Here is an 18,916-nt window from a genome sequence, read left to right as displayed (position 1 = left end):
GCGTATTAATACAGGTTACGTAACATCAGTGCTCTTGTGCCAAGTTATCCTCCTCCTTTGTGTAAATTTTTCTGTCAAAACATGTCTAGCAAATGCGATGTTTGCTGTAGAAATCTGAAGGCGGGGGTGTGAAGACTGTGTAGGTTATGGTTTATTGGGGCGAATGTAGCGGCGAGGAAACTGGGTAGATAAGACGCTCTCCATGGCAAAGTACGTTATGTAGAAAGGACAGAAAAGTCGCTGAAAAGGAGGTAGAAATTTGTGCCATTGAGGCTGAATTACAAAATGAGGACTTGGAATTATGTAGGCTAAGGGAAGAAACAGGGACAGGAAAGGTAGAAGCAAAAAGAGAAACTTGAAAAAACTTCGAAATTCAGTTAGTAAATCAGTTTGGCTTGCTATCTGAAGTAGTGGAGGAAGGCCCTCATCCAGATGTAGTTGAATGTATTTTGAAGCAGAATATTAGCTTCAAGAAAAAGAGACACGTAGGGATCAAATCAGAATAGGAAAAGAAGAATATTGCTTCTAGTTAACAGTCAAGGCCAGGACCTTCAGGAGGAGTTAGGTGCAGCGTACCAGCTCACACGTTTTGTGAAAACAAATGCTAGGGAGACCAGGAAATTACAGTTGGGGCAGCAGGAAACAGCCTGCGGTATGAATCCAAGCTGTACTATTGCGAGAGACTTGGATGAAATAGGAACATGAACTGGCCACACAAACCACACAAATGTGGTGTCTGTGGAGGTCTTTCAGCGCCATGTTCGGTCCTGCGTAAACACTGCTGCAAGGCGTGTTAACACTCTGGTTTGCTATCTGAAGTAGTGGAGGAACGGGATGTTCCAGATACCCCCAAAACCTCACACACGCGATGTTCCTGTTGACACTACTGGTAGGTGAGGATACACTACGCATGGCCTGCACCTAAATAGAAAGGGGAAAGATAAGTCAGCTGACACTGTAAGGGGGAGCCTCAGTCACACGAGGGTGACCCCTGTGGTTAATGGCACCAGGCAGACACGTTTTTTATGTCAAGGTCAAAGTCCAAACAGGCAACACTCAAGAAAAACAGAATAACAGAAGCTTCATGTACAGTAAATAGGGATGAAGCTAAGGGTAGTATCAACTCACTTCAGCAGAATATCAGGGGAATAAAAAATAAAGTAGATGATCTGTTAACATCTACATTTATACTCCGCAAGCCACCCAACGGTGTGTGGCGGAGGGCACTTTACGTGCCACTGTCATTACCTCCCTTTTCTGCTCCAGTCGCTTATGGTTCGCGGGAAGAACGATTGTCTGAAAGCCTCCGTGCGCGCTCTAATCTCTCTAATTTTACATTCGTGATCTCCTCGGGAGGTATAAGTAGGGGGAACCAACATATTCGATACCTCATCCAGAAACGCACCCTCTCGAAACCTGGCGAGCAAGCTACACCGCGATGCAAAGCGCCTCTCTTGCAGAGTCTGCCACTTGAGTTTGCTAAACATCTCCGTAACGCTATCACGGTTACCAAATAACCCTGTGACGAAACGCGCCGCTCTTCTTTGGATCTTCTCTATCTCCTCCGTCAACCCGACCTGGTACGGATCCCACACTGTTGAGCAATACTCAAGTATAGTTCGAACGAGTGTTTTGTAAGCCACCTCCTTTGTTCATGGACTACATTTTGTAAGGACTCTCCCAATGAATCTCAACCTGGCACCCGCCTTACCAACAATTAACTTTATATGATCATTCCACTTCAAATCGTTCCGCACGCATACTCCGAGATATTTTACAGAAGTAACTGCTACCAGTGTTTGTTCCGCTATCATATAATCCTACAATAAAGGATCCTTCTTTCTATGTATTCGCAATACATTACATTTGTCTGTGTTAAGGGTCAGTTGCCACTCCCAGCACCAAGTGCCTATCCGCTGCAGATTTTCCTGCATTTCGCTACAATTTTCTAATGCTGCAACTTCTCTATATACTACAGCATCATCCGCGAAAAGCCGCATGGAACTTCCTACACTATCTACTAGGTCATTTATATATATTGTGAAAAGCAATGGTCCCATAACACTCCCCTGTGGCGCGCCAGAGGTTACTTTAACGTCTGTAGACGTCTCTCCATTGATAACAACATGCTGTGTTCTGTTTGCTGAAAACTCTTCAATCCAGCGACACAGCTGGTCTGATATTCCGTAGGCTCTTACTTTGTTTATCAGGCGACAGTGCGGAACTGTATCGAACGCCTTCCGGAAGTCAAGGAAAACAGCATCTACCTGGGAGCCTGTATCTAATATTTTCTGGATCTCACGAACAAATAAAGCGAGTTGGGTCTCACACGATCGCTGTTTCCGGAATCCATGTTGATTCCTACAGATTACATTCTGGGTTTCCAAAAACGACATGACACGCGAGCAAAAAACATGTTCTAAATTTCTACAACAGGTCGACGTCAGAGATATAGGTCTACAGTTTTGCTCGACGACCCTTCGTGAAAACAGGGACTACCTGTGCTCTTTTCCAATCATTTGGAACCTTCCGTTCCTCTAGAGACTTGCGGTACACGGCTGTCAGGGGGGGGGCAAGTTCTTTCGCGTACTGTGTGTAGAAACGAACTGGTATCCCGTCAGGTCCAGTGGACTTTCCTCTGTTGAGTGATTCCAGTTGCTTTTCTATTCCTTGGACACTTATTTCGATGCCAGCCATTTTTTCGTTTGTGCGAGGATTTAGAGAACGAACTGCAATGCGGTCTTCCTCTGTGAAACAGCTTTGAAAAAAGGTGTTTAGTATTTCAGCTTTACGCGTGTCATCCTCTGTTTCAATGCCATCATCACCCCGGAGTGTCTGGATATGCTGTTTCGAGCCACTTACCGATTTAACGTAAGACCAGAACTTCCTAGGATTTTCTGTCAAGTCAGTACATAGAATTTTACTTTCGAATTCACTGAACGCTTCACGCATAGCCCTCCTTACGCTAAGTTTGACATCGTTTAGGTCCTGTTTGTCTGAGAGGTTTTCGCTGCGTTTAACCTTGGAGTGAAGCTCTCTTTGTAGATGACCTCACAAATAACAGTGGGATTGATATACTTTGTCTGAACACCATGTAACTGTGGTGATGGATAGTGTCAGTATAAATTAGTATAATTTAGCCTCTTACACTTCCAGATATAGCATGGATAAAGGAGGGGTTACCGTTTACAAAAAAAAAAAAAAAGGATATAAGTACAAAACTGTAGAAGTACGCAAATTCTGCATTGATCAGCACTTTGAAGTTTGTGCATATAAACTACAGCTAGATAATGTAGTGTTGATGCTAGCAACAGTGTACAGGTCCCCATTAGGAGATTGGGAGCTAGTAAAAAAGTTTGACTACCTATTACGCTGTCTGTCAGCCAAAAACAGGAAGTTGTTAATCTGTGATGATTTCTAAGTAAACTTTCTAACCAGTTCCGATCGGAAAAGTGTAAGTGTTATTAATTGCATATAACATAGAATCAGCTATCAATTTCCCTACACGTATAGCTCAAGGCAGTAGCGCTCTATAGATAATGTATTTGTACAGCAAGAGGGTGTAAAACTAACACATGCTTTCCCATTGATAAATGGATTATCAGCCCATGATGTACAATTGATTAAATTAGAAAACACAGCAAGGTGTACAGTTCAGAAACCATGAAATAAAACTGTAAGATTGCTCAGCCCAGTGTTTATTGAGCACTTCAGAGAAAATTTAAGAAATGTTAATTGGGGAGATGTGTATAACGAGCCAAATGCACTTGTGCCCGGGCATGGCCCGTGAGCTGATGTCTTGGCCACCCCATTTCTACACTCCTCGTTTCTTTTGTAATTCCAGCAAACACTAACACCTGTATTCGTACTGATAACTAATTTAAATACAACCTACTGGTGAATTTTGCTTAATAGGTATTCGGCCACTGTCCATGGCATATTTGTGTGCCTAAGACTTCGTCTCCTAAATGTGGAGGCACCACCAGAGTCAATAAACAATGACACAACACTTAACTTGTGGAGAGAGACCTATCCGAGATTTCAATTCTGATGTATTCTAGAGCTTCCAGCAGATAAGGACAACGCTACAATGCTCATGAAATAATGAACCTACTGCAGAAAAACTTGCGTTGTATTACAACCACGAAGGTACAGTGAGATTAAAAGCAATCAAAGATCAAAGATCAGTACTTAGGGTAACGCATCAGCTAGTAAAAGCCTCTTCGATTTCTCTCACCAACTAGAAATGTCTTACTACATCAGAACTGGTCCCATCAAGATTGTGTGGTATACCAAAAATTCACAAACCTGTCATTCCATTAAGACCAGTTGTTAGCGCTATGGACTGCTCGACAAGCGTGACTGCCAAATACCTGGCCAGTCTTCAACAGACCTCTGTAGAAAAAAAAGACGCATAAAAGGTTCAGTTCATTAAACAAAAAATAGAATCCTTCATGTCCATCAGATATTAGCCCATTTAGACGTTCTATTACTGCTTACTATAGTTGCTCTTAATAAAACGATGTCACATATGGAATTTACACTCTTAGACAAAAAAAGGAACACTCCGTGAAGGAAATATCCGGAAGATACAGCAAGTAGTAGTTGTGCTGTACATGAGCAGACAAACAAGTGGATGACTTATTCAAGAGGGAAGCTTAACAAGTTAAGTAAGTCAATAATGCGTCCTTATGTAAGCAATTTTTCATCTTGATATTTATTGACAGAGTTGTTGGATGTCTCCCTGAGGAACATCATGCCATATTTTGTCCAAATTCTGCGGTAGGTCGTCAAAATCCCGACCTGGTAGGACGTCCCTGCCTATATCGCTCCAATTATTCTCAATTGGGAAGAAGTCTGACAACCTTGCTGGCCAAGGTAGGGTTTGGCAGGTCTAAAAACAAATAGTAAAAACTCTCCCCTTATGCAAGAGGGCATTATTTTGGAAAAAAAGTTAGCCAAGAATGGCTTACCTTGAAGGCAGCAAAACGGGGTGTAGAACAGCATAGACGAACTGCTGTGCTGTAAGGGTACCACAGATTAAAACCAAAGAAATCCTGCTGTAAAAACAAATGACACCCCACACCATCACTCGAGGTTGTCAGACCATATGGCGGACGACAGTAAGATTGGTATACCACGACCATCTGGGGCATCTCCAGATGCGACTTCGGCCAGGAATCTCATTGACTGGAACAGTCTTCTATGATGAGCCTCGCTTCTAATTGAGCCCCAATGTCCAGCAAAGATGTGTCTGGAAACGCCTTGGAGACTTGGGGGGGGGGGGTTTCCAACCTGACTGTCGCCCGCCATGAAGCCCAACAACCGAGAGTGATGGTCTGGGGTGCCGTTCACTTTCATAGCAGGACCACTTTAGTAGTCACCCACACAGCAGAGCGATACGTCGACGATATTCGATGTTCCACGTCCAGTTTTGTTGTCCTTCATGGCAAGCCATACTGACATTACATATCAGCAAGGTAATGCCCGCCCACACACACAACGAGTGTTTCTATTGCTCGCCAAACATACCTTGACTAGGAAGGGCGCCAAACCTCTCCCCAACTGACAACGTTTGGGGCATACTGGGCAGGGCCCTCCAACCATCTCGGGGTTTGCATGACTTATCCTGCCAGCTGGACATGATTTCGGACGATGTCCCTCAGGAGGACATTCAACAGCTCTGCCAGTAAATGCGAAGCCGAATAACTGAGGCGGACCAAAGTGTTACTGACTTCGCTCAGTTTGTGAGGCTCTCGAATAAATCATTCAGTTTTCTGAAACTGTATTCATTACAGGAAATACACTCAGCACAGTTACAACGGAGTTCTATATGTAAAACTGGAAGGAACAGCTCATCAGCCCAGCAAGAAAAATTACTATCGTTGGTTTTGTTATATTGATGACACTCATACTTCGTTATATAGCCTCATGGACAAAAAGAACTCAGACTTTCTAAACTTTCCAAATGATATTGGTTATAATATAAAATCCAGTATAGAAAAAGAGAAAGAAGTTGAAATATTTTAAAATGTACGGCTACTTAGAAAATCCACAGATGTTAGGCACAGAAGGTCTGCAAAAACCTCACTCACACATGTGGATACATTCACAAAAATTCCAGTCATTGTCACAAACTGAAAAGAGCGGTAATGAGAACATTGGTGGGCTTGGCTTAAATAATGTATCACCAGAGGAGTTGGAGGAACGCTCCGACCATTTAAACACTACATTCAGAAGAAATGATTAATCTGAGAAAGAGTTTAATAGGGCAATAAGTCCATAAAGGTATGGAGCTTCTCATGAAGAAGAAACAAAGATTTATTCCCATTCGCAAAAGCAGTCGTGGTTCACATGATCAGAGTACGAGGAATACGTAGTATTGATGCAGTGTTTATACCAATTATGAAGGAGCGTGAATATTTCGAACACTGTAAAGAATGTACGGCCAGCACTTGCCACAGGAGGAATATATAAATTGTCTTGCACACACAGTGAAGCACACATGTGTAGTACTCATTTCTTGCTTAAGGAAAAGAAGAGCAGTTGTCATTTGCGAAATAGCAATAAATCGGCAGTTGCACAACATTCACTGGGACCAGGGAAACTAAAAATTCGTCTCTGCAATACGGAACCAATATTACTGTGCTTGAATTTACAGAGAGGGCATTCAAATTCCAAAGCACGAAAGCAACTTTAACGGAAAGAAGAATGAGAGAAATTAGACTAGTTGCTGACCTCAGTGCTGAATACTGAAACCAGCGCCAAGTGTTCCCCGGCAGAAGCTCGACAACACACGCACTCGTGACTCTGCACTCTTACGCAGCCGTCTGATGACATCATAGGGATCCGAACAAACAGTTCAGCTTGTACAGTTTATAGAAGTTTCAAACTGCTGCCTCAGCCTTTTTAGCCTCTGAAGATGTCTCCAGCATTTGGAGACGAAACGGTAGAGACCTTTCCATGTGTTTCTTTTTTTTTTTTTTTTTTTTTTTTGAGTCATCTGTCTTCTCATTCGTTTGATGTGGTCCACAACAAATTCCTCTCCTATGCCAACCTCTTCACCTCAGAGCAGCACTTGCGACCTACGTCCTCAATTATTTGCTGGTTGTATTCTCCAATTTCGTACCATGGAAGTCATTCCCTGATGTCTTAGCAGATGTCCTATCATCGTGTCCCTTCCACATATTCCTTTCCTCTTCCATTCTGCGCAGAACCTCCTCATTCCTTACTTTGTAAGTTGACCTAATTTTCAGCATTCGTCTGTAGTACATCATCTCAAATGCGTTGATTCTCTCCTTTTCCGGTTTTCCCACAATCCATGTTTCACTACCATTCTAGGTTCTGCACCAAACGTACATTCTCAGAACATTCTTCCTAAAATTAAGGCCTATCTTTGATACTAATGGACTTCTCTTGGTCAGGAATGCCTTTTTTGCCGGTGCAAATCTGCTTTCGATGTCCTCCTTGCTCCATCTGTCATTGGTTATTTTGCTGCCTAGGCAGTAGAATTCCTTAATTTGATACACTTCGTGACAATTAATTCTGATGTTATGTTTATCTCTGTTCTCATTTCTGCTACTTCCAATTCCTTTCGTCTTTCTTCGATTTATTCTCAACCCATATTTTGTACTCATTAGACTGTCCATTCCATTCAGCCCATCATGTAATTCTTCTTCACTTTCACTTTCAGGATAGCAATGTCATCAGCGAATCGCATCATTCATGCCCTTTCACCTTCAATTGTAATCCCACTCCTGAACCTTTCTTGTATTTCCATCATTGCTTCATCGATGTACATAATGAAAATACGGGCGAAACACTACATCCCTGCCTACATCCTTTTTAATCCGAGCACTTCATTCTTGGTCATCCACTCTTATTGTTTCCCTCTTGGCTTTTGTACATATTGTGTATTACCTGTCTCTTTCTACAGCTTACCCCTGTTTGTCTCAGAATTTCTAACACTTTGCGCCATTTTACATTGTTCAACATCTTTTCCAGGTCGACACATCCTATAAACGTAACTTTATTGTTCTTTACTCTTGCTTCTATCACGGACAGCAACGTCGGAATTGCCTCTCTGTTGCATCTACCTTTCCTAAGGCCAAATTAATAGTCATCTAACTCATCCTCAATTTTCTTTTCCATTCTCCAATATGTTATTCTTGTCAGCAATTTGGATGCATGAGATGTTAAGCAGACTGTTCGATAATTGTCGCACTTGTCAGTTCTTGCAGTCTTAGGAATTGTGTGGATGATATTTTTTCGAAAGCTAGATGGTATGTCGGCGGACTCATATATTTTACACACCAACATGAATAGTCGCTTTGTCGCCAGTTCCCCCCAATGGTTTTAGACATCCTGATGGAAAGTTATCTACCCCTTCTGCCTTATTTGATCTTAAGTCCTCCAAAGCTCTTTTAAATTCTATTACTGGATCTCCTATCTCTTCCAAATCAACTTTTCTTTCTTCTTCTATCACATCAGACAAATCTTCCCTCCTCATGGAGGCCTTCAATGTACTCATTCCATATATCCACTTCCTCCTCCTTTTTTGACGGTGAAATTCCCACTGCACTCTTAATACTTTCTTATGCGTTGACTCAGTCCTTCCAACAATAATTTCTTTTTCGATTTCTTCACATTTTTCAGGCAGCTATTTCGTCTTAGCTTTCCTACACATCCTGTCTACTTCATCCCTCAGTGACTAGCATTTCTGTATTCCTGAATTTCCCTGAACATTTTTGAACTTCCTTCTTTCATCATGGGTAATAAAAGAAATACTTCAGTTATTTATTTTAATTCCCATGGTTTCTTTGCAGTTACTTTCTTTGTATCTATATTTTTCTTTCCAACTTCTATTATTGTCCTTTTCAGAGATATCCATTCCTCTTGAAGTGGACTGCCTACTGGATTATTCCTTGTTGCTGTATCCATAGCCTTGCAGATCTTCAAGAGTATCTCGTCATTCCTTAGTACTTCTGTATCTGACACATTTGCGTATCGATTCTTTCTGACTTATCTCTTAACCTTCAACGTACTGTTTATCATTACTACATTGTGATATGAGTCTATATCTGCTCCTGCGTATGCCTTACAATCCACTATATCATTTCAGAATCTCCTTCAGACCATGATGTAATCTAACTGTTGTTCCCCATATCACCCAGCCTTTTCCAATTATACTTCCTCCTCTTGTGATTAAGAGTATTCGCTATTACTTGCCGAAATTTATTACAGGACTGAGTTAGTCTTTCTTCTCTCTCATTCCCTATCCCAACCCCATATTCTCCAGTAACCATTTCTTCCACGTTTTCTCCTACAACTGCATTCCAGTCTCCCGCGAGTAATGGAGTTTCATCTCCCTTTACGTACTGTATTACCCTTTCAATACCTTCATATACTTTTTCTGTCATCTTAAGCTTCAGACGTCGGCATGTACTATCTGAACTATCGTTGTGGGTATTGGTTTGCTGTCGATTGTGATAAGCTTAACTCTATCACTGAACTGTTCACTGTAACACACTCTCTGCTCTACCTTCCTAAAGAATCCGACTCCCGTTATACTGTTTCCTGCTGCTGTTGATATTACCATAATGGCAGCCCAAAATACGACAGTCCCGCCCCGCAGCAGAACCCATGGATAGAGACCTGCACCGGTGCCTGGTCACCTACACAGCCTTGTACGACGATCCCCAGTCGACGTTCGAAACCTGTACTCGCCGGTGAACACAAGCCCACTCCACTGATCCAGGTTCCGTTTCACGTGTCCCCTTAGGCATTTTCTTCGCACTCCAAGGTCCCAGGTAGTTTTTTATTGTTGTTCGTAGTGGTCGCCTAGTGACCAAATTCATCGAGTGAAACTGGCTACTTACTGACTGTGTCGACGAGCCTCCGAGTTGACACCAAACAGATGGAGTACTTTTACAGAAAGAGACTCCAGCAAAACACAAGCGGAACTGAGCCCACAGAGTTCTACCTCCATGATACAGAGGCACACAGACAGTCATATGTGCCCCTGGATAGGACCAAAATTTCCTGCAGCTACTTCCTTAATTACCTTGGTGTCTCCCTCTTCCTGTCACTGTTATTTATGCAGCACTGCGCGGACCTGTGAAAGTCGTTTGGTTCTATTCTAATTCCTGCAAAAAAGCTGGGGAGCAAATGTAGACAAACAAAACAACGCTGCAATTTCTGTTGGTTATTGAGCTGTCGCATATTGTGCTAAAGCGTGGGAGAATGGCACTCACACAGTTAAGACGTAAGGAGCCATGTTGACTATTAATGACATTGCTACAGCAGCTCCCACTTAGGGGTTGCATGTTCTGTCCAATTTTGTCCCTGCTAATCTCACAATCAAGGATGCCAAGGTGCTAATTCCTAAGACAGAGTGCTATAAGAATTCAGTCCAACTGAGTAAGGTAGCGTAGTATGGTCTTTCTTGTCAAGAAAGATCAAGATTCAACCTCATCCAAATGGCACAGGAGAGACATGGCAACTTCTTGAAACCGTGGTATTATAGTGGAAGTGCTGCTCGTGATTATGGCGCCCAGGAGCAGACGGTGAGCCATGTTGTGGGGGAGCGCCCACTCCATGCCTTTGAAGGCGGTCTGCCGTGCTTGTCCAATCATAGTTCTAGCTGCATGTTTGTATGCGAATTCTTGTATTTCATCAGAAATGATCAGTTCGCCAGAATATGTTAGCAGACTCGCATACCAGCCGTAATTTACGCCAGAATTCCTGTCTGCCACCTCGATTCGTCTCTAAGGGGCTGGCGACCTCTATCAATGGGAAACGTAAAACCTGGAGAAGGGCAAGTTCAGTTTAGTTTTCACTATTCTAGTCTACAAAATATAGTCAAGTTTCAGAGTATCATCTGTCACATAAGCTGACTCCATTTTATTTTGAAAGGTTGAACAACATGGAATGGAACGTGACAGCGCTGCAAGCGGCTGATCTCAGGCATCATATCCTGTCCCAGTCAGCGCATGCTGTTCGACGCATCACAAGAGCCACGGTCAGCAGGATGAATTGTGAGGGGCGGCGTCGTGTTCAGTTAGTGAAGTTGGATAAACCTGGTGAGTATATTATTTGGAAGTTCGTTATTGTTAAATAAAGCGTAATGTGCTCATTTAGGTTTTCTATAAAAACTCTCGTCGAAGTTAATCAACGCATGGTGATGGAGCTGCACCACATTTGAAAATTCTGTCCTAATTAAAGTGCACAGAAATAAAAACATAAGAACTAAATAATAATCACACTGAAGAAAAGAAACAGTTATCTAATCACAACCGATTGCATCTAACAAGAGTAGATCACCAACCTGGTCTCACATACAAAACGCACACTTGCAAGGTGTGAGCCCCAGCTGTCTATGTCGCGCGGAGATTTGGACGATTGTACGCAGTTAAGACCTTCTGAACACATAGCTTTTCAACGCTCGTGTACCACTTGTTTCTGGCACGCTCCACTGCGTTCGCCCATTGTCGGAGCTCGAACTACTGTACGGTACGGTGAGTAAGAGGTTCGCGTTTATAGTGCCGGTGAACCGACAAGCGACAGTGTGGCAGCTCCAGGAGCAGTATACAGTGACGGTCAAATTGCCACGTTTAAACGTCAAAGCTCGCGACAGTTGTGACCGGTAAGCGTCTTTATATGTGGCTATTCGACTAACTCTTACACGAGGCAAAAGAAACTCTATGAGCGTTTCTTCGTGCTACTATTTGTACCTTGCGATTTAGTTGCGGCAGTCATACAGAAGACCCGTTAAATGGAGAGAATAGTTGATTGACGTTAGACTATTCTTTATGAGAGGATGGTGGTGACAATGATGACGATACCCTTTCACCACGATCATTTTCGTCAAACAACTTCATTGGCACAACGCGACGGAGACGTAAAATCCCCAACTGACTGTTTAGGAAGCTTGCTTTGAAGAAGTAATATTGTCAGATTTCACCTTGCCTTTGTAACAGAGATCTGTGTGTGTGTGTGTGTGTGTGTGTGTGTGTGTGTGTGTGTGCGTGTGCGTGTGTGTGTTTTATAAAAAACTGCTGCAGAATATGTCCTAAAATATTGCTAAACAGTGTTGACCATATATGCGCATGGCATTGAAATACTATCTGCTCATATTGCTTACCCGTTTTTCATGTTAAATAACATGTGTTCTAGTTGAAGAACAAAGTTTCGAAACACATGGGGCAGACGTGACCGACTCCACGCACGTCTTCCCACACTTGCGACATGAAGCGGGTCTGAGGGCTCTGGACGTCACCCCGCTGCACAGTAGGCCTACTCTGCTCAGATAGGGTTGATAGAAGAGATAGAGAAGATCCAACGGAGGGCAGCGCGCTTCGTTACAGGATCATTTAGTAATCGCGAAAGCGTTACGGAGATGATAGATAAATTCCAGTGGAAGACTCTGCAGGAGAGACGCTCAGTAGCTCGGGCTTTTGTCGAAGTTTCGAGAACATACCTTCACTGAAGAGTCGAGCAGTATATTGCTCCCTCCTACGTATATCTCGCGAAGAGATCGTGAGGATAAAATCAGAGAGATTACAGCCCACACAGACGCATATCGACAATCCTTCTTTCCACGAACAATACGAGACTGGAATAGAAGGGAGAACCGATAGAGGTACTCAGGGTACCCTCCGCCACACACCGTCAGGTGGATTGCGGAGTATGGATGTAGATGTAGATGTAGATCAGGCAGCTGCAGTGGGGCGGAGCCAGTGGCAGGCAACCTGCACCTACAGAACTTTAAAAACTCTGCATTGAAAACGTCTAAAATTATTATCATAAGTATGGCCATTTATTTTAAGAGAGGGCGGGTGTTTGGTATGTAAGGTTGAGATCCCGCAAGTGTACGTTTTTCTCCTTACAAAAGAAGGTCGAGTTAGTTATGTTTATGTGGAAGGTTACAAGTAATAAACATGAAGGTAGAGGACAGATTTCATTCGATGTCAGATAAGGAGAGATCATGCTGACACAGGAGTAGAGCACACCGCCTCTAGCCCTGACAAGGGCCTGAGTTGGCCCACAAAGAGAGTCCACGAGTCTCTCCAGTTGTGTAGTGTTCAGCTGACGTCACTCAACAGGTCCCGTAGAGCCGCCAGACCGCAGGGACGTTGAGACCGCCGCTGTCCACACGCTGGAGCCAGACATTTGCTGTGAGGCTGAGACCGGATGGCTTAGCGGGCATGTCGGGATGCAGCAGGACGGCTGAGTGGTCGGTCGTCCAGCCAGGAGCGTGTCCACGTGGCCCTGTGAACACGGCTGCTGTCTTGGGAGCGTCCCCAGGGTACTCAGCATGAAGGTGGCGCACAGGTCCGGATTAAAAAATCACTATGCGATGTGATGCGATATAGACTGCTCGCTCACTAAACTTCAGCACAGATCTCTGACACGTGACGTTTTAGGACTCTCGTTCATTGTCGTTGCGATAAAAGTGACAATGCAGGAAGGTACAGTAACTTTTCCGAAATTTTTAGACCTTTAATGCCATACGCTACAGAGCGTACGAGGATCCACTACACGATGCCGACCCCAGCAGAACAGACACTAAGAGTCGTAAGAAACGACAGAGCCCGTGTCCTTAGAAATAGTGTAATGTGCGTTATAAGAAGTAGCGGAATTTGGCACATTGTGTACATTTATTTACTTCTTAATGCGTTTGTTCCACCTGATAAAATTAAGGCATTAGTGCACTCTCTTATATATAACCTGACATCTCAATGGGTCAACATTACGACATGCGAAGTACACGAGCAGCTTACGGTAGTGATAATTATACTACTTCTGCTAATAACAACAACAACAACAACAATGAAGACACATAAGAACACACGTTTCTCTTGATGGGACATGCACAACTGTTGATACACATCCCAGTGATAAAATCAACTGCTGATGTACAATTTTGCAACTGTAGCATGTTATGCTTTATATCAGAATACACATACTACAAAAATTGTAGCTCTGCATCTTTAAGTTGACTTAGATGTAAAACAGTGTAACTGTTTGAAACTGCGGATGCATTACTTTTACATGTTTGTTCGCCTTTCTTTTAACAAATTACATAATGATAAAAATATCAAAACTTCACGTACTGCAATTACACAACATTATGGCTTCAGTACAAACAGTCATGATTGCACACGAGGTTTGGCCTTGGAGCGGAGTGGAAGAGAGGGGAGTCGCTTTCTCTCTCCCTCTGTCGCTCTTTGTTTTAACTCGCAACCGTCGGTAGCTACAGAAAACTCTCGCTTCCCCACGGGAGGTATGCTTCGAAAAGGATGGAGGAACAGGAAAGTTCCATGTGAGGTTACGTCCTGGCGAGACTCTTCTTAATACTCGTACATCTGTATTTATGGGAAGAATTGTCCGATTATCTATGTCTAGAAGTCGAAATCTATCGTTTTCTAAATCCTGTTCGTAGATTGTGTGGCACACCTAGGCCCAGACATAAGCTCAGATGTCAGTTGAATTGCGATGAAGAGTGGATTGAAGTTTAAGAGAATGGTCTGGAAGAACAAAATGCGGAAAGGAGTGGGACACTAAAGTGCAAAGCAATCACGAAATTCATTAGAATTTCTCTTGGGCTGTAGATATTACGTTGATGAATACCACACAGGCAGTTCATTTGAACAGAAATGGACACCTGTGAAAAGGGCATCGTAGAAATTGGACAAACAAAGATAGATAAAAGGAGCTAACGGAAAAGAAACCTTGGGAAACAGAAAAAAACACAGCAATTGATCAGAAAATCATTGGCGAAAGTGTCAACCAAGAATTATTGAAGTTGGCGTCTAGAATATACGAGAATGGCGCTATAGCATTAGATACAACCCTGAAGATATAAGCAGATACTTGCGAGGCCTACCGCACAATGAGCATAACACCTCATGTATGGAATTTGTCGACAGGAATAATATATACAGAGGAATGGAAAAGATAATAGAGGATATGATGGATGACGATCATTTTGACTGTCAGAAGGCTAATAGCACAAGAGGGCGGCACGTCTGACATTGTAACTGTTGCGGGAAGCAAAACTTGGAAAATAAAATGGACACATTCATAGGCCCTGAAAGGAAAAGCATCCGGAAATGTAAAATTCGGCAAAATGTTCGGAATATTGAGAAAAATAAGAGTAAGTTGCAAAGAAAGACGGGTAATACGTACAAGAACCAAGAGGAAACAATAAGGTTGCATGACCAAGAACAAAATACTGTCCCATCTTCCTACCAAAGCGTTTGGTATGTTCCATTCTTCACCGATTCTGCTGAGAACCTCACCATTTTTTCTTTTATGAGTCCATCTAATTTTCGACATTCTTCTCTAGCACCACATCTCAAACGCTTCGATTCTCTTCCGTCCCGGTTTTTCCACTGTCCATGTTTCACTTTCACAGAATACTGTGCTCAGAACTTAAGGGGTAGATTTTGGGAAAGTCACCCAGAACTGTGGGTCAGGGGAAACTTACTGTACGAGATGAGAAGGGAAGACTAATTGTTGAGGACTGCATCGGACGAGATTTGAAAACCTAAGGGCTTAAGACAAGGTGATATGCACGACAGAGATTACTGCTAAAACATTGATCACAAGTTATTAAGAGTGAGAAGGTAAGCACATTGTACGTAACAGAGGTGGGATGGGGCGGTGAAAAATAGATGGGAATGACATTGAAAGATGCAGGAAACTGAAACGGAGTGAATCAAAGAGTAGTTACAGTGATAAAAAGCTGGATGGCGAGAACCAAGGACACGTTGTAGAGTTAGTTCTCACCTACGGAGTCCTGAGATACTGGTGTCTGGGGGAGGAATCCAGGTGGTGAAACAGGCGCTGGTGTCACGAATGTCACGTCGTAGACCATGCTCTGCAACAGGATATTGTGAGTTACCAGTATATACCCTCAGCCTATGCCCATTCATCCTAATTGATAATGTGATGGTAGTCATGCCTATGTAGAAGGCTAAACAGTGTTTACGCAGTAGCTGGAATATGACTTGTATCTTTTCGCAGCTGGCTCTCCCTTTGATAGAATATGTTTTGCCAGTTACAGGGCTATTATAGGAGGACACACTCTTGTTAACTCGAGATCAATGTTTTAGCAGTAACCTCTGTCTTGTATATTAACCTATCTTCCACCTTTAAGCTCCCTGGATGCGGTCCCCAACATTCCTTCTCATCTTGTACGGTAAGTCTCCTCTTACCCGCGGTTCTGGGTGACTTTCCCAAAATCTACCCCTTTTCCCCCTTTTCCTAGACCTGTCCAGTCCTTCTCCTTAACCCTTCTTCCTTCCGTTTCAACCCTTTTACCTGCAGAAGGAGCCACTGGCTCCGAAAGCTTGCCAATCACAACAGTTTCTATGTGTGTTCTGCCGCTGCTTCGTGAGTCGATTCTTTTATCTATCCTATTAAATAATTTTATCAATGATTGATTGATTTCGTTGTTACAAAACTGACAATTGATGTTAGTTGACTTCGTTTGGCCGTGAACATCCTCTTTGAATGTTCTTCTCTACTCTTCATGTTCTCTTTCATTTTTCCATTATGAGTTGGTTTGTCCTTGGTTAAAATGGCTCTGAGCACTATGGGACTCAACTTCTGAGGTCATTAGTCCCCTAGAAATTAGAACTAGTTAAACCTAACTAACCTAAGGACATCACACACATCCATGCCCAAGGCAGGATTCGAACCTGCGACCGTAGCAGTCTCGCGGTTCCAGACTGCACTGCCTAGAACCGCACGGCCACTTCAGCTGGCTACTTTGTCCTCAAGGTAGCAGAATTCTTTCAGTTCGTCTTGATCCTCGTCTACAATTCTGACAAGTTGAACACTGATCTAATTTCTGCTAGACTTCATTAATTTAATCTTTTTTTGGTTTAGTCTTAATTCATAGAGTCTATCCATTAGATTGTTCATTCTACTCAACATCTCCTACTGTTACCTCCGATTGAGAACAGCAATGACATCAGCTATTCCTGTCACTGATAACCTTTCAACATGAATTTTAATTCCATTTCTGAACCCCATTTTTAATTCCGTCATTGCTTCTTCGATGTACAGATTGAATCGTAGGGGCGATTAGATGTATGTCTTTTACCTTTCCTAACCTAATCTGTTTGTTATTGGTCTTCCTACTTTATCCTCTTGTTTGATGTACAAATTGCACGTAACCCTTCTTTCCCTAGAGGTTACACTCATTTTCCTTAGAGTTTCGGAAATCCTGCAACATTTTAAATTATCGTACGATTTTTATCTAACTACAAATCCTACGGACATGCCTAGATTTTCCTTAAGCCTCGCTTTAATCATCAATCGCCAACTGAGAAGTCCTTCGCTGATGCCTTTATCTTTCCTAAAACCAAATTGATCGTCATCTAGCACTTTCTCAATCTACTTTTTCCTCTTATATACATATTCTTGTGAGCAACTTGAGTGTGAGAGCTCTTTAGGTAATTGTGCGGATGTCCTAGCACCTATGTGTTCTTGAACATAAAGAACTATGTGAATGATATTTTCAAGAGATACTGATTGTTTATCTGGAGAACCAGTTTGAATAATAATTTGACTTCCAAATTTCTGAACAATTTTCGAAATTCCTAAGAACTCTCCCATATGCCTTCCACATGATTTGATCGCGAGTCTTCCTGACCCCTGTTTGTTTTTGTGGGCTGGGGAGGTAGGCCCCTCGACGACCGCTGCTTCCCGTGAAGTCTCACGAGGCCACCTGAGGACAGAGCAGCGTCGACCTGACCGCCACAGGCAAAAGCGGCTCCCGCCGCTGAACACCACAGAACGCCCTACACTATGCTGCTTGTGGTGTGGTATCAGTGGTAGCCACAGATCTCAACCCATGTTACATCGGTCTGTCTGTGATGGCTGGTGAACTTCTCCCAACCCGTGGCTACACATTCTGCAGTCGTTGCCCTACAGCCAGATGCCAGTGTAATGTGTCGGTACGATGCTCTCAAGTCCCTCATGCCGATGATTCGTTTTTTTTTTTTTTTACAAAGTCGTAAAAATGCACGTTCCTTGGACTTTCTCTTTTGCGATTTGCCGCTGAGTAATTCCAATAGCATTAGGAACGCAATAAACATCGTGTACACACATCATTCTCCATCTTTAGCAATGTCTTTTCTGTACTGAAAATAGGCTCGCATAAGAACGAAATGCCAAAAATCTGGCACGGGCATAAAAATAATGCAGTATTTTTCTTAAAGACGTTGTGTCTGCCATTAACTGTAACATTATTTGTTTTCACGACTACATTTTCGGTCCTGTGCCCCTTATACAGGTATACAGCAATAACCGAAACGTGAAGTGCAGATGGCATGTATAGAACGCCACTATCATCCTATACATGAGGCAGTTATATTACAAAAAATGCTAAAAACAGCACGTCACTTGCATCGGCCCACTGGAGGTGTCAAAATTTACGAATCTTCTGACGTGTGTATATCTCACTGTTGTCTCTGTATGTTGAGTCTCCTAACTCAGAGTGTACATCAACTTTAGATGAGCGTAAGGATCATAGCAATGGCATAAGGTAAATTTATTGTTACTGATGTTAACATCACTAACATGAATCTCCTCAAATCACTGTTCATGATGTTTATACGACAACTGAGGCGGTTGGTGGGGAACATATTCACAAGTCGTTTCTTCTTTGCTCTTAGCAGTGATTGTACATCCCACAGTAAACGTTTTATACCAGAGTATCTTAATATCGTGTGTACATTCGTTAACGGAATTTGCCATTCTGTTTGCGATACAATCATTTGATGTAAAGAAATAAGATAAGACATTTCTTTATCATGATAGGGCGTAATAGTACGTATGGTATCCATCGTCAAAGGCTTACAGTAGCTTGGCTGCTCATGAAACCATGCCAGTAATAATCATA

Source organism: Schistocerca cancellata, chromosome 11, assembly GCF_023864275.1.
Source record: "Schistocerca cancellata isolate TAMUIC-IGC-003103 chromosome 11, iqSchCanc2.1, whole genome shotgun sequence".
Lineage (NCBI taxonomy): Eukaryota > Metazoa > Arthropoda > Insecta > Orthoptera > Acrididae > Schistocerca > Schistocerca cancellata.
This window is presented reverse-complemented; position numbering follows the sequence as displayed.